Source organism: Schistocerca americana, chromosome 3 (genome assembly GCF_021461395.2).
Source record: "Schistocerca americana isolate TAMUIC-IGC-003095 chromosome 3, iqSchAmer2.1, whole genome shotgun sequence".
Classification (NCBI taxonomy): domain Eukaryota; kingdom Metazoa; phylum Arthropoda; class Insecta; order Orthoptera; family Acrididae; genus Schistocerca; species Schistocerca americana.
The window spans coordinates 271,800,022-271,814,952 of NC_060121.1; the positions used below are offsets into that span (position 1 = coordinate 271,800,022).

At 43.1% G+C, this 14,931-nt stretch overlaps 1 protein-coding gene across 5 annotated transcripts in view; it reads left to right on the forward strand.

Annotated features, from left to right (window-relative positions):
* LOC124606748 (serine/threonine-protein kinase tousled-like 2) overlaps positions 1–14,931 on the forward strand; it is a 583,729-nt gene that overhangs the window by 431,691 nt on the left and 137,107 nt on the right. The gene's annotated exons all lie outside the window — the stretch shown is intronic.

The window sequence follows — 14,931 nt, forward strand, 5'->3', positions numbered from 1 at the left end:
ACAGATACAGCTCCTTGTGGATACCCACACAGTATTTACGGAGTAACCATTACAATTTGCGTGGTGTTAGTGTACTTGAACTCCTTCATTCTTCGGCGCCCTTTGTAATTTACACTTAAAATTCCTCGAATCTCATTTATAAGCTACTATGTTGACATAAAAACGTTGTGAAAACGCCTCTTGGCGTATACTAAGTTGTGCTTTGACAAATCCGCGGTGGCGAAACACGCTGTCGGGTTTCTTTCACAGACGGGAAACATACGACCGGGCTGTGACTGCGGCGCCATGTCTGCAGAGTGTGTGACACTTGGGTGTCTTCGTGCGTGCTAAGCAAGCGGTGTGTTAATTATCATTTTCCTGCAGCGTAGCGCCGATTAGATCCACACTGGAGCTTCCATGTTGGTGTATTCGTCAAATAATCACCTCTGTGTGTCCACTGCTGTGAAAGGCAGCCCAGCGTGGGTTGGGGGGCAAGAACGTAATGCGTCAGCAGACTGCTCCTAGGCGACAACGTGTCGCCAGAATGTGCGAGGAATTTTCCACTATACGTCCGATGAGTGAACACGTACGTCAGCGAGGCGTTGTACTGTGCTTACGCCATATTTGTGCAACTCATCCAGCGCGTCTTAAGTGAAGAGTGCGAAACAAGTCATTGTAGCGAGGAGAGTCTGAAACTAGAAGGAACTGTGTTCATTTCTATATAAGACTCTTGTACACAGACAATGACGTTTACTTAACATGAATGTCGGTCTTCTAACCACCAGCACTCGTAATATTATTGGCAAGTTTTACTACCACCAAATCTCGGCCATTATTTTATTGCATGGAGGGGGTACCCTCACATCGTAGTACACCAAATAAACATTCAGAAACATGGTTTACTACTTTTTTCATAAAGCAAGAGATTTTAGGAAATTTCCAACTTTTACTGTAAGAAAGTGTCTTGACTGTGATTGAAAGTCAAGGAATGTGTGACATCAGAAAGGCCAGAATGCGTATTGAACAAATATCAATGGCCATGTTCTTTGATTCATAAGACTACTGTGCTCATTGTCCTGGAGTAATGCCAGCACTAGTTATTAAGTTATTGTGACTGGGGCAACATGTATACAACTGGTATTCTCTTTTGATAAAAGTCGTGTAAATATTTCCTATTTTTTTAACAGTTTCAGATAGTAGTAGGGCTAGAGACTAGTGAATAAGAAGTATCATCTGACTGCTTCCGAAGGCTGTTGTGAGTGGTCTCCACTAGTCTCTCAGAATCGTTTCGTATTGTTGGTAAACAGGTTTGATGCGAAGAACTCATAATAATTTGAGCCAGCCACCCCCCCCCCCCCCCAAATATCTCTCTCTCTCTCTCTTGTGTGTGTGTGGGTTGGGGGGGGGGGGGAGAATGCCGAAATGGTGAGGGCAGGTGACGGCCCAAGAGCGGTGTTGCCAAAGGCGCACATTCTGTTCAGAGCGCCTAAACAGGTCTCAGAATGACGAACGGCGTTGACCTTGGAATCCGAAGCGCCGTGTAATGTACGGTCACCCTGATTCTGTCTTGCTGAAGCTGCCAGCCGTTTCCTCTCTTCATATGACAGTCTTTACTAGCAATGACATGCCAGCACTGATATTTTCTCCGGCGTAGAGCATTCAGGTGTTCACGTACTACGGGTTAGTGTTTCCCAGTAACGAGATTAGTTTTTAGAGCTGCAGGTCATTCGCCTACATAAAGCCTGTTGAATTTTCCCGTTGGTGGTGTACTGTAAAGTAGCCAGCACCAGCACCTTAAGGCACTCGGCGTTAGGGACAGACGGCTGGCCCCGCCGCTTAGGCCACACACACACACGGTCGCCGAGCCTCGGCCGGCTTTATTGATCTTGGCGCAGATTCTTAGACCGTCAGGCAGTTCGCTCGGTGGCCACCAATGAATCATTAACGTGACTCACGCACGGAGTGTCGTAACGACACCCCGTCATGCACCGTTCGGCGCCAGGGGCGGCGTCGGTGGCGGTGGCAGCGTATGCGCCCGGCCGCCGCTCCCAGAATAGACCCGCACTCCTCCACAAAATGTGCACGTCACCGCGTCTCCAGCACACCACACGGAAATAGTCCATAAAGGTGTATCACTTCAGCCTTCTGATGTTCGTGGCTTTCACTGCTTGTCGGTCTGTAGGTGCTGCGCAAGTGGAATGCTAATATCCAACCCTAGCTATGACAGTCTGTGATGTACTGGCTTACTTGTTGACTTCGACCTGATAGTTGCGTAATTAACTGCTGGGTTAGGTCCACGATTCGATCCCAGCTGGTCCCAGCACATTTTTTGCAAGTTACCGTCATAAACTGTTTCAGAATTGCTCCCACCATTCTCCCAGTACATTTCAAATTACAACCTTATTTTGCCGGACTGTACAAATACCAACGATTGTGTTTATGCTTCTATTCGCGTGGACATAAATTTCCCGCCTTCAAGGGATTTGCTGACTTTTAACGGTCATCTTCAGTCTGAAGACTTGGTTGTTGCAACCTCTCTACGCTACTCCGTCCCGTGCATCCCTCGTTATTTCCGAAACACTGCAACCTACATCCATTTGGACGTCCTTGCTGTATTCATCCTTTTGTTTCCCCTCTACAGTTTAACCCCCTTACTTCGCTCTATAACCAAGTAGAAAATTTCTTCTAGCCTCAGGACGTGTACTACCAACCGATCCATTCCTTCAGTCATCTTGTGCCATAACGTATCGGTTTCGTATCACCTCATTAGTTACTAGATCTGCCATATAATCTTCATCTGTATTTTGTACCACCACATTTCAGAAGCCTCTTTTCTGTTCTTAATATGGAACAAAAGTTTGGTTGGTTACTTGTGGTCTTGGACCCCTTACTTTTGAAAGTCTTATGACATGCGCCGGCCGGGGTGGCCGAGCGGTTCTAGGCGCTACAGTCTGGAACCGCGCGACCGCTACGGTCGCAGGTTCGAATCCTGCCTCGGGCATGGATGTCTGTGATGTCCTTAGGTTAGTTAGGTTTAAGTAGTTCTAAGTTCTAGGGGACTGATGACCTCAGAAGTTAAGTCCCATAGTACTTAGAGCCATTTTTTTATGACATGCATTTATTTGTGCTCTGGGGACGTCCAACCTTTCCATCGCAGATGACGTATGAATTTAAGGTTGTGTTCCTACAAGACGTCTTGAAAACAGCTCTGAAATTTACTAATGATATGACAGAAATAAATTCTATGATCTGTAATGGTGCAAACTTCGTGCAACAGTGTTGCCAGAGATATTCAAATGTGTAAAAAAAAGTTATATCATGGTTAGTTTTGTCCATTAAATCTGAGATTCCCGATAACGTATGCATGAGCTCTTTCAGAGGTCGGAGGAAGGCCCACCACCATTAGATCCATGGCTGTGGTTTGCAGACCAATCATTGGGTTGAGGTGGAGCCTTTATTGTTTTTTTTCTTTAAAAACAGCAACAAATGTCGTGTTAATGGTCTGATAGTCACCTTGCATTCAGATCAAAGGCTAAAAGAAGCATTGAACCATAAGCCAAGGAGCTGTCATTGCGACGCTCTTCAATTTTATATTCGACAATACGCCAACAGACGTTTCGTTATTCAAAATTTTCGAAGGGACATTACGTCTTTGCGCACCCCAACCAGCCCCTTCCCGCCTCCCCGTCGCCTGAAAGACGCGATGAGCTGTATTTGTTTGGGCTGATTTCAGATACACAACGCAAAAACGAAATTGCAAGTATCTGTCGAGACATTGGAGGAAGTGCTCCTGACGACTCTTAGGGCAGACATTACAGTGCATTACAGTGCTTGATTTGTAAAAAGGGAGGTGGTTCCGGTACAGTGACCTTCCGGGAGGGACGGAGGGAGGGGATGGAAATTTAAACTTCTTTAAGCGCTATTTCAACACTTTCCTGCGCATTTTGAAAGTGTGAATGCAGTATTTGCACTAGTAAAAAATAAAGTTATATCGTACCACACATCAAGATCTGCGCTTCTGATTTCTTTTCGTCAGAAGTGCCGGTACGTACCGTCACAAATCAAGCGCTCTATGTACCCCCTCCCCGCCACACCCAGAGGTTATATATATATACACATCACAAATCAAGCACTGTAATGTAATGTCTGTCCTAAGAGTCGTCAGGTGCACTTCCTTCATTGTGTCAACAGATACTTGCAATTTCGTTTTTACGTTGTGTATCTGAAATCAGCCCAAACAAATACTGTTCATCGCGTCTTTCAGGCGACGCCCAGTGTCAACGGAAAGCATAGATTTGTTTCCTATTACAAAATTATTTTTAAAACGGAGTTTCACGTGCCCATTCGACAGAGTGGTCCCAGATTAGTCTAGTGTGATATGCATTTAACAGGGACAGTAAAACTTGCACAGTAACTCCAGCAGCTGAGTTTTTAACGCTGTTACCAACTTGCGTCGCACACACTGTTTTTCGACTTCTGCCTAATAACAATAAAATTTTTAATTTCTCCTACTGAATGCGGAAGCGATTAACAATTTTTGTCCACTCCAGATGGTTTCCGTGCAATGTATGATATATCTACAGAAATGTTTCGCCTGTTGGGCTTGCAGATGGCAGAGTTTTTATCTTTGGCTCGTAGTGCAAATTACAGCGCTTGTAGCCTAGGGTTTATAATTTTTTGTAAAGCACCCATGATACGCAGTTAAATACCTGTATTAAATGGCTTCACCCAATACTTTTCTCCACCCCTATTAAAATTGTGTAAGTCAGTCATAGCCAATTCCGCCACTTATGTGCGGTAGCACGCTAAATAAAGTAATTACTGATATTTGCAAATTTATTTCATACTGAAGGTATGTACGCAGACCAAAAACGCACGATTATGCAGCGTATGTAAGTACGTGCAAACAGATCTTTATGGAGGTAAATGAAGAAATTTTGTTTTCAAAATACCGTTTAAGTGCATTAAAATTGGAAAGCGTAATTGACTTATGTGTGTAATTAGCAGTGAACGATACTAGGTGCTTCGTGTGGTATAATGAAATACATCACAATGGGGAGCTTTGCAACAGACAGCGATGTACATTAGTATTGACAGTAAAATACACACTATACAACGTGTAAAACTGATTCCATTAGGCATCCCTAGTAAGCTTCGGATTTGGCAGCTGTAATCTTATCTCCCAGTAGTTCATGCGACGGCCTGTATCAGCTACATTGCCGTGGTATTGTCAAAGAGCGGTGACAAAGTACGTGTAGATAAGCAGACTAGCACCCCGCAGGACTTCCTGTGCCAGTGTTGCCACGAGGTTACGGATATTACAAAAGCAAGTGCGTTGTTAATCGTGAATCTGTGGTTGGGAGTCCAGTATCTCTTACTAGAGCAGTTGTGTGTTTCACCGAGAGAGTTAGTGCATTGGTTAAAGACCCTGGGTGCTTCTTCGAGAAGACTGGGGATCGTATCCTGCACAGCTTTACCGACTTAAGTGTCTCGTACTTACACGAATGTGATTCGATTGTTTCTTCAGAAGAGCCACTTGAATTGAGTCTTATTAGCCTATGTAATGACCTCGAAGTCGACAGGATCTTTTATTCTTCCTCGCTTTCATCATGATGAAACTGGTAGATTCTTGTCACCAGATCTTTCTTTCAAAAAATGTCTCTACCGATACCTCGCGTACTTGGTGTAAGTACGTTATGTAAGAGATGATTACCAAACTTGATAATATGAGCCTATTCTATTACATAGTAAATTTGTTCCAACGTCTGTAGAGTGATATAGAACGAATAAATAAAAAAAAATCCTCTAGACAGACATTGCTTGAAATAGCAAATGTCATTTTTAGACGCGAGCATTATGTATGTGAGAATGGGACAGCAGATACACTTATTTCTCGTTATATCGCTTGTAGTCTCTTGGTTGTGAGACATACCGGTAGTTCCATTAATGTTAAAATATTTATCAAGTCAAGTCATTTTCCATCTTTTTTGCTTGGAAAGTGAAACAACTATGTTGTCTTTCAGCAAATATACGGATGGTAGGGAATAATGGGATGAAGAGTTTCTAAACAGATGACGTAATCTGAAAATCGTATAACATCGTTAATTGAGTGGGAGTCTCTATAGTGCCAAAACTCTCCTGTCATTGGAACTAAACTGATGTGGTCTGTTCCATATAGGTACAAGGAGCTGTGATTTAACTCAGGACCAATCTTGACTCCTTCCATCACATCGTGAGAGTGATTCTGGAGCTTAAGTCTTGCTGAAAATGGCTCCTTACAAGGGTCAGTATGGAAATCATCATTACTTACCTCCGTTGCTAATTGATGTTACGCTGTACATTAAATACAGTGTACAGTCAGAAAGGAAAACCAGCAAGTAGCAGAGAAAAGTAGTTCCCAGGCATAATCACCATAGCTCCGGAGAAACAAGGAAAGGTAGTTCTTGTGCTGTACAATGTTGAGCAATTGATGGAATAAAGTTCGAACACAATTGGCTGCAAAAAAGTTGTTTGGTTGGGTTGTTTGGGGAAGGAGACCAGACAGCGAGGTCATCGGTCTCATCGGATTAGGGAAGGACGGGGAAGGAAGTCGGCCGTGCCCTTTCGAAGGAACCATCCCAGCATTTGCCTGGAGCGATTTAGGGAAGTCACGAAAAACCTAAATTAGGATGGCCGGACGCGGGATTGAACCGTAGTCCTCCCGAATGCGAGTCCAGTGTGCTAGCCACTGCGCCACCTCGCTCGGTTGCAAAGTTGTTCATTAGGGGAGAGGGAATCTGGATTTTTGTAGGTTGCTAACTTTCATGAAAGAATCCCGCTGGAATCTTGAGGCTGGTACTGTAGGGTGTGTCTATTTCCCAACCGAACGTAATGTGTCAAGTTAATGTAGGAAAAACATTTTTTATGGTACTTGGATATAAATATTTGACTTATAGCCCTGTCATAAAGGCATCGAGACATGTTTCTGGATAGGGTGAGATGCAAGTGCGGTGTAATCACCAGATACGGACTGTCTTACTTTCAGTAGAAACAAACCTACCCCCCCCCCTCTCTCTCTCTCTCTCTCTCTCTCTCTCTCTCTCTCTCTCTCTCTCTCTCTCACACACACACACACACACACACACACACACACACACACACACACACACGTAAGCCTTTGTGAGGTCATAACTGCACAATAGTCATTTTCCATACACTACCGTATACTCGTATTCATAGTCGTGTTAAATGGAAAAATACTGCTCTGAGGCAACAGACGTCCAGTGTTCCTCGCTTACTCAGCCGATGAGATCAGCTGGCTGAGTACATATATTTGAAGATCCGTGAGTGTAGCTGTGCATATGTTTACAGTTGAGCGTAAAGGGGACTTCATTCGTTCGCCGTCATTAGTGTTCCTTTTGTGTCATTTGATAGAGCACAATTTTTTGGGGTCTACAGTGAAGGCCGCTAGAACTCAGCGTTGTAAACCTCCACACTGGGTATTACAGGCGAAAGTGAATTCACTGAGGTACGAAATGACGCTGCTCAGCAGTCTCGGCTTTCCCTTCAGCGCTCTGACACCGTATTTAATGCCCAGCTGTTTTCAGAGTTTTTTTCTAACGTTCCTCTTGTAGCTGCTAAGATGGCTGCCACAGTGATCGATAAACCCGTACGTCTTTCGCTTTTCCTTATCGCCTCTTCTCATTTGACCGCATTTAGTTGCTCCTATCTATTGTTGCTGATTTCTTATAAAAAGGATAAATAAAAAAGGCGGAAGGCACCAGCCTTTTCAGTTGTTTGATATTTTTAAGCCACGGAAACGTGTCCGTTAGCGAGAAATAGTGAAATTTCGAAGTGTTTTAATAACTCAAACCTTTCCATGGCGCACAAAAATGCCCTCGTTAAAACTACTCCAGAGTAATATTTCTTAAAGGTGGAGCATGATCATGATCTTTGTTACTTACTTCTACCGGCGGTCTCGTCGTTAATGGATTATGATCTTTATGTATGTAACCATCGCATAACATCATGTGTGTTAAAGAGTGTTGTCGCTGTTGGCCTTTTGATCAAACAATTAGTTGCCATTTGTCTTGAAACTATAAAAGGGATCGGAAAAAAAGTCAACTGTGGGAAACAATTGAGCAAATAACCAGGGAATCTTTGTTGATGACCATTTCCAGTATATTCTAAAGCCAGTACCACCATTTCCACCACTGTCTATCTGATAACATTTGAATACTTTATGTTTTAAAACACCTTAGAAGTACACATGTGACCGATAATTACTGTTGCAATTATTTTTCTCGCAGTTTACAATTCTGGATGTTTCATTCCAGTGTGTGTCGTGGTCATAATTTTCAAAGGCGTCAGGATCTTAGCCATGTTGATGAACTGGAGAGACATATTCATTCCAGTAGATAGGATTTTAACTGATGCTCTTCTTGTTTGCACATCTTTATATTATAATACCACTAGTGCAACAATACAGATTGTCCCAGGAGGAGTGGTCAGTATTCAGGGATATGACAAGAACGATCATTCGAAGCAAGAAAAACTTGTAAATATGGGCTCTAAAATGCATATTCAATAGCTCTGAAAATTTGATCGTCTTCGCGACTGTGAAACACTTACCTCCTACTGAACAAGTGCTCATAGCTCTTCAGATGCGCATTTTAGAGCCCATTATTACTAGGCTGTTCTTTATTATTTTGGGTCATACTACCCCCTCCCAAACAATGGAAAGCAAGGAGCTTGCAGTAGAAGAGATTTGTTTCACAGTGTCGGAGGTGAACAAGTGTTCTAACTCTTAATGTATGCATTTCAGACCCCCCTGTTTATTGGTTTTTTACTTAGAATGATCGTTCCTGATCTCTGAATATTTACCATCTCTCCCAGGACACCCTCTACTTATGGGGTGTTCCTCCCCAGATTTGTCGAACGCATTTTCTGTTATGTTCAGGCTGGTACTTGCGATTTAGTTTTTGCAACGTGTAGTTGCAGTCAGTCAAAAGAAAGAAAAATGCTCCCCTTCCGGTCTTTCATACAACGCCCAGTGTCGATGGAAAGCATCGGCATTTTCCCATAACAAACAAAATAATTTTTATAGCGGAATTTAACGTTCCTCTTCGATGTGTATGAGCAAGGAAAATAAAACACGAAGAATAGAGAGTTTTCCGGAACCGATAGTACCGCCGTTGACAGGTACTGACTGCTACTGCGCTGCTCGGTCGCTGCTGGAGTACTGGCTATTTATCTTGTTTTCCTGTCACTGTTAATATTTATCGATAAAACAAAAATCGCACTATACTAATTTGGGATCGTTCTATCGATTGGCCGCGTAAAATCTCACGTTAAAGTCAATTTGTTCGTAATGGGGACAAACAAGAGCAGTCGCCAACACTGGGCGTCGCATGAAATGCCTGACGAGCAGTATTTGCTTAGCTGACTCCAATTGTACTTGCAAAAACGAAATCGCAAAAATCTGCGGAAACAACAGAAAATGCGGTTGATGATTGTTAGGAGGGACACATGACATATATACATGTTCATCTATTTTGTGTCCCAAAGACTCACTTCTTAGTATGATATCCTCTTGGCAGCTATAGATTACATCTAATACCATTAAGGAACATTCTTTCTTGGTGTTTACATGGAGTTCTCCTGTTTTCGCTGTAGTCCAGCGTTCATTTTGTAGACAAAGGAGCTTCATGAACAGATACTGTCATGTGTTATTTTTGGCTACTTTGAACTTCTGGAGTAATGTGTCAGGATTTTAGACTTACAAACATATAAAAGACATGCTGTGTAAGATGGACGTCCCAATATTTCATAAGGAGTCAGTGTAATGGAACAGGGTTTTACCAAGCAATAGCTCCAATAGCGTCTCACTACTTTGCCATACCGTTAATATTCCGTACATTTTTGTATGGGATTAGATATCGGAGCAATTTTTTTTTGGTTTTAATGGCCGTATTTACTTTTCATCGCCTTTCGATACCTCCTGGCTGTAGCGGTACATTGATATAATGTCTGTTTAGGTTCCGCAGACATAACTGGGAAGTGCGCAAAATGTGATTCCAAGCGTACTGGCTCATTGCTTTTCCAATTCAGTTAGGCAGTGTTTACGTAGCAGTCAAGCCGATACCGCACGGTGCCAGCAATCTTGGCGTACTCTTTTAGCAGTTTTCATTTTTTCGCAATACGTTTCACTCAAAACATTGATGAGTTTTGAATTATTGAGCTTAAGTTTTCATTAGCTTTTGATCGTTAATTAAAGGAGCTAAACTATTCTATTAAAAGAACCATAGTTGTTTGATTGTCTTGATGGGGTAAGTTAGAGCGTTAATCATACGGGGAAAAAATTAATCTGCTGCATATTATCATTTATTGAGAACTTCGTTTCACTGCCTTGAACAGTTGCTGAACTGTTCATGGTGTCCACATTACGTGGTGACACATGTACTATGAGAGCGGACTTCAACGGAATGCCCAAGTGCTGTGGGTACAGCGCGCAAATGTTTGCCGTCCTTCCTTAGAACAATTAACGTCAGCTGGGCGAAGTAGGCAGACTTCTGGAGCCGGGTGAGGTTGGTTGACGGCGGCGAAGTTTCTGGAAGACGAGATGTCCAGACGCCGCATGTTGACCAGGCTGTCTTCTATGATGGTCGACCCTGCGTATCTCTGCCGTTACAACAGCTTATGCACTTGCTGGCGGTGATTTCTCGTTAACGGAGACACAGGCCGTCGTCTGATGTGGATCACGATGTGCTGTTCTTTGCCTCTTGGTTTGGACCGTAAAACCAAGAGAAATGCTGTCCCAGCAGGCTTTAGATTTGTAGTGTCTCAGCTGAAAAGATTGTGTAACTTGCTGCGAAAACAGCGTTCATAGAAAACTCATTGTGTTGATAGATAGCTTTTCGTGTCTGCTGTGACATATTGATGCTCTTAGACGATAATTTTCAGTGTGAGCTGACTATTAGTTTTGTCTAATAGCTATAACACTGTTAGAAACTGTACCTAAAAGATATCTATATAGGCTTCAAACGAAGCTGAATCGGCTAGCGTGCGGTGCTCCTGAAACTACTCCGCTAAACTTTTCAGTTGTTTGTGAAATCTGACATACTCCGTTCGTATATTATATTATGTTACGTTCCGTTACATTGTTGGTAAGATAGTACATAATTGGGAAGCAATTGTGAAAATGATTAAGGTTTAATGAATCTTCAATTACGAAGTCTTGAGAGACGGAGTATATTTGGAACTAGGGCCCATATTCAGGGGAGTGATTTCGTATATTACTCATCTGATTGTTAATTAAATCTGTATCTTAACAGCGCAAATTTACTCCTATTCTGGAAGATAACGAAGATTCTAAGATTTAGTACACTCATCAACTCGACTGTTAGCGTCTTATTCGCTAAGAGTTGCTTGCATAGTTTGACCTAGAATTCATCTGAGTCACTCATGATAAGTGATCTTATAGTTATTTCAAAATAACCCCGACCTATCCTCGTTACCAGTCGTTCCACTGAGCTACTCTGCGGCGGCTGATTATGTAGCTAGCGTAGCGTAAAAAATGAATACTTCGGACATCTTTTAAGAAATAGAAATCGATATCCTGCAGACTTGGGGTGAAATGAGGTCTTGTACGGAAGAACCATACTGCCTTACGGAAACACGGTGACCGTGGTAATTCCTTTAGTTCGTATTTCAGTCTCGGGTAAATAAGTTTTATTTTACGGGTTCGACTTTTTACCAAGTCATCATCAGGTGATTTGAGTATATTGCTTAGTAATACGTAAACTGGAGATGGCCGGAAAATTGTAAAAGTGAGGAAAAAAGAGTATGAAATGTAAACAAATGTAGGAAATACTAAAGTGATGAGGATTCACATACATTAAGTTTCTGTCAAAGTATCGTAAACGTAAATTCCGTGCACAAGCGCACCGTTCTCCCAGCCGTTGTCATTTTTTATGACCGGGAGCCGCTACTTCTCGATCTGAATTGACATCACGATGCTAAGAAAAATATTCACCAAGTGTTTTCAGCGACTAATGGTAAATCAAAAGAAAGAGGAAAAAATAGTAAGTTTCGAAATGTGGTTGTGTAGAAGGTGCTTCAGATGTGGAGAAGGTGCTTTAAATGAAACGAACTACGGAAATAAATCTACAATAAAATAGGAAACAAGTGGAACATTTTTCGCGAAGAAATTGCGGGGAAGTGTGGCGAGGGGGGGAGAGGGAGAGATGGAGAAGGATGATTAGAATTAGAATCATGTATCACATTTAAAATGGACGAAATTACCACCAGATTAGGGATGATGCACAGAAGACAGGAAATTGTAAGTAAAGTATACCAAAGAATAATGATTTCTTAATTGTCTGTTCAGCTCGTTACGTAGTTGAACTCTAACTTCCATTCTTGAAATTGGGGGAGCAAAATAGGATCTACCTCAGTCACTTCCAGATAACCGTTCCACGATATTTTTTTAGCGTCTCATTTTGCTTCAAGTCTAAAAGAAAGTGAATTTGCTGAAGATTGATCCTATCGTAAATAGGTTACTGTTGGACTTTGACGAAGCCCTTGAGCTGAAGAATACCGCAGTATACTGCCACCAGTTCAGGTGTGGGACGCAATACTGTAGACAACTATGACAACTATTACTGAGTGTGTAAGCGATAATTGTAGAATTCGAAATTCTACAGTATCAAGCCATGGAGGCGAACGTCAGTGGTATTAGAGCAACTGCTGTCGATATTGAGACTTTTCACTGTGTTAAGCTGTAGGCCAGATGTGCCCTTGTTCTCTTCAATTTTTCGAATAGGAAAATTTGCCTTTAACCCTCATCTCACGTTTTCGTTCTTCCTGAACTTTTTGTTACGTTGCCATAATGAACAGCTGCAGCATAGTGTCATCAAGTATTAGTAACTGCCACAGCCACAGCATTAATGTTGTGCACATATGAAAACTATTGCGACAAGTCTTTACCGAGATGCATTGTGAATTTTTGTTGCAGCTTGCACTTTGCGCTCGATATTTGAGACGGAAGGAGGTCGCATTTCTACAGTAACACTACCATTGTTTTTTTGATTGCTCTATCTTCTACAGTGGTGAATTGAGAAGAGATATTTTCCATACCAGAAACATAGAATCAAATAATAAAGTTTTTGTATGGTTTAATTTCTCGCCGTGCCTAATTGAGATGATGTAAATGGGGCAAATAAGACCAGTCAAACGCTAAAGAATTAGCATGCGAGAATCTGAGCAGCGTATTATGTGTAACGCCCTGTACATCTTAGCTCGCCTGTGATCGGCTCTTAACAGTGCTTTTTAATCGCTTGCATATCACATTTGATGGATTTTAAAGTATTTGTATGTGTGAATGGTGAAGGTACATGCAGGAATGACAGCGTTCAAGTAGACTGGAAATAATAAAAAGAGTATTCATTGTACAATTAAAAGAAAAATGATACTATCCAGCAAATATGTAGTCTAAGTGGGTTACAGGAAGATGTATGACTCAGCAAGTAACGTCGTGGAAAGGCTTGTAATGAAGTCCTAGCACAGTGAGGCATGCTACGAGGCCTAGATCTGCAGATTGGATGTCCGCTGAGATAAGATCCAGGATCGGCACTCGTCGGGAGTATACTCTAAATGAGGGACTGCGGAGCAGGAATCCCCCAAGAATGACTGACTACTTACAGCACGTGTGCCAGTCTAGGTACTGCTGAGGCAGAGGTATGCAGCGCAGAGTATTTTCTGGCATGTGATGTGCGGAGGGTAATAGTCACGAGCTGGCTGCACCTCCTACAATCGATTGGAACACCAACTGTCGACTGGTGGCATACTGAGTTCCCGGTGATAAGAAGTCTCTTTGTTATTCTCTGGCTTACTATCCGGATTTGTTGTGGTCGGAACTTGCTTGCAGACACTGTTCAGGTAGCAAACACCTGAGGCTAGACCACCTGCGAGACACTGGTGTGCATGCGGTTGCAGTCCGGTCGGATTGTAGGTGTGGATACTGCAGCCCTTCTTCCATGGGGAGAAGATCAGAGTCATCTTTCTGGCAACTGTAGCTCCTGCATGCCCTTCTCCATAGCAAAGCCATCGAGTTGTTGTGGGGAATCTGTTCTCCCCCCCCCCCCCCCCCCCCAGGAGGGCGAGGGAGGGAGAGACAGCGAGTGCGCAGTACCCATCCATCGAGCGGCGCCGACGGGTGTCCGGGGGGAAGCATTGACGGCAGGAGCCCACACCCAGGAAATGGGGAAATGGTACCACAGTTTCAGAGGCGGCGTGAGAACAGGCACGACTGAAAAAGAAACAGATTGAGGATAAGACATCGCTATAGGGACGATGAAGGTGGTGGCAGGAAGGAATGCGCAAAGGAAAAGGTCAGAGCATCGGAGAGTTGGTCCGCATAGTGCACAGAAAAGGAAGAATAAGCCTCGGGAAAGGAATGAGGAATAGAGTGACCCGTTTAGCCGAAGAGACCGGCGGAGTCAGTAAGGCCGGCAGATAGAGGGCGGTGAGGAGTCCATTGAGCGCAAAACTACCACAGGCTGGCATAACCCCAGAGTGGGTTATCCTGGCAGTCCTGGATCCTCAGACTTGTAAAGGCCGAGTGGCTGGGTGGCCTGGGAGATAGACAGAGGCCAATCATAATGGAAACCTGTTGGTGTGGTGATCGAGACGGATGTGAATTTTCGACACGGGGTGAGACATTAGAACACGAAAACAAAAAGAGGGCAGAAATCCATAAGAAGAAAAATCCATCGCAGAGGTACACTGAGATTACAACCACAGGCAGTGTCAGAGGACACACTTAAGAAGATCTGACCCTAATCAGAGGCCGTACTGGGTTCAGTCTGAAAAATGTAATGTCACAGAGAGGCCAGAGCCAACAGAAGACGTAGTGCTAATGAGAGGACAAGAACTGAAAAGGTGGTACTAGCACCAAACGTAAGAAGTGCCAGG